The sequence below is a fragment of the Clupea harengus genome, chromosome 1 (genome assembly GCF_900700415.2).
Source record: "Clupea harengus chromosome 1, Ch_v2.0.2, whole genome shotgun sequence".
NCBI lineage: Eukaryota > Metazoa > Chordata > Actinopteri > Clupeiformes > Clupeidae > Clupea > Clupea harengus.
Genome location: NC_045152.1, coordinates 27,317,587 through 27,320,086, shown reverse-complemented (window position 1 = coordinate 27,320,086; position 2,500 = coordinate 27,317,587). Strand labels below are relative to the sequence as shown.

Genomic DNA, 2,500 nt, shown 5'->3' with positions numbered 1-2,500 from the left:
GTCATGAAACAACCATAGCCTATCAGCACACACACACACACACACACACACACACACACACACACACACACACACACACACACACACACACACACACACACACAGTTACACACATACACACACACACACACACACACACACACACACACAAACACAAGCTAACTGCTTGTAAATAACCTGCTAATAAAAATACCCTAAGCTTTTATGGGTGAGGTCTAAGATTCTGGCTCTTCTGCTAGCCAGAGTGACATAAAGGGGATTTCTTCTAAAGATAAATTAGTGTCACAAAACATTCTTGCCTATTTTCCCACAGTGTGTGTTTGTGTGTGTGTGTGTGTGTGTGTGTGTGTATCTGTGTGTGTGTGATTCCCTGGGCATTCCTGTTTTGACATATCAGCTGAACTCTGACCTTTTTTTCTCCCGCGCAATTACCCCCTGTTTATTTAAGGATGTCCTTAGTGCGAGAGTGTGTTTGCTTGCTTGCTCCCTCTGTCTGTCTCCTTCTCTCTCATGTATTCTCCCTCCACTCTCTCTCTTTGCTCTTCCCTCTGTCTGTCTCCTTCTCTCTCATGTATTCTCCCTCCACTCTCTCTCTTTGCTCTTCCCTCTCCCTCCTATTCCCTCCATCATGCTACAATTGTTATATTCAGAGTGAGTGAAGCATTAACGACACCAGGGCCACAGGCTACAAACTGTTAAACACAGATGTTTAATTTTCCCTAATGAGCCCCGTAAAGACATACACACACACACACACAGACACACAGACACACAGACACACAGACACACAGACACACACACACACATACACACACACACACACACACACACACACACACACATACAAACAACAAAAATGTGTGTGTGTATATGCACAAAGACACACACACACACACACACACACACACACACAAACAACAAAAATGTGTGTGTGTATATGCACAAAGACACACACACACACAGATACACAGACACACACACACACACACATATTTTTTAAAAAGCCTTTCAGTTTTCACGTAGCTCTGTGTAAAGCCCTGGTCTTTAAAGACACGCAGTCAGTTAAATGTGTTATAACTGTGAGTTCTAACTCTGTCCAGCCCTGAGTGAGCCTGCATGCTCTGCTGGTCTGAGTCAGGTCCACTGCCTCTCACACACAGCCAGGGACGGGCCAGATTAGCATGGCGAGATAATGGATGAGATAGATTATGGCTAGAGAGAGGATAGATGAGAGAGATTACAGGCTAAGAGATACCAGAGGAGAGAGATAAGACTCTTAGATGGGTTTACTGTCACTCAGGGCGTGCTCTCCTGCCAGTGTGCCATCACCAGGGTTTGCCAGCACACACACACACACACACACACACACACACACACACACACACACACACACACACACACACACACACACACACACACACACACACACAGTTCACTTCAGGGTTGAGTACCAACACACAAAGTGGTCACCGTGGAGCCACACAGGGACATGCTACACAGAAGGCACTTTGGGTTGGGCAGTCAGAAGGTTTCAGAATAGATCTTTTTTGGCCACCGAGTTAGCCAACAGTGAACAGCACCTTTCATATGCCAAATAGATAGCGCCATCTTGGATGAGTCAATTGGTTTTGAGGGAAGGTTTTGAGGGCATGAAAGATGAGGTGACTGACAGCATCCTTTTGGGGGGGGGTGACAGGAAATGTCAACTGGAGTCCAATTTTTCAAGAGAAGCAAGCACATACTTTTCCCGGCCTCTGTGGGCCAACTACTGGGTGAAAGGGTAGAGCAAAATATTTACAGTATCATATGGGTGCGAGGGATACAATAGATACAGTGGGTCCAGCAGCTACACGGGTAGAGTTCTGAACTGCTCTTTTCTCTGGTAGTCAGCAGATGCTGTAGCGTTTGAAGACTGGCAGGCCAGCAGTGGGAAGCACACCCCATTGATGTAACAGGCTGCAGGGGCCTGACAGGAACGGAGCCAAGAACACACAGGCTGATGTTTGTCAACAAAAACTGCTCAGAGCAATATAGATGCTGACAGGACCACAAAAACAGTAAACAGTACAACTATTTTCAAGCAAAAGGTACTGGGGGTTTTACACTATTGAAAAAGCCCCACAGGTACACAGTTCACTGTGATACTTCTGACATGACTTGCAATCATTCAATCACATTGAACTTCATGGCATGTATACTTCAATTTCTGTTGGTAAAATAGGTCCTGTAGAAATGGCGGTGTAGACATAGGCCTGGTATTGACTGATGAGGTAACCTGCTGCCACATCCCCAGCAAACCATCCAGCTGAGAGAGCATATGCAGGACGAGAGAGCATCAGCTGTTCAGAGTTTAGGTCCTCCACTAGCTACCAGCGCAGCAGCCAGCATGAGCCAGCACGAGCCAGCATTCATGTGGAGTATATATGACACCTTGTACAGTCCCTGCCCTAAGGAGTAATGTTTTATACCATTGGTTAAGGACAATGTAACTTAATATTGC

General features: G+C 45.9%; 1 protein-coding gene across 1 annotated transcript in view; it reads right to left on the bottom strand.

Moving 5' to 3' along the window:
* The window catches only part of plxnd1 (plexin D1), a 52,993-nt gene that overhangs the window by 17,798 nt on the left and 32,695 nt on the right, over positions 1-2,500 (bottom strand). The gene's annotated exons all lie outside the window — the stretch shown is intronic.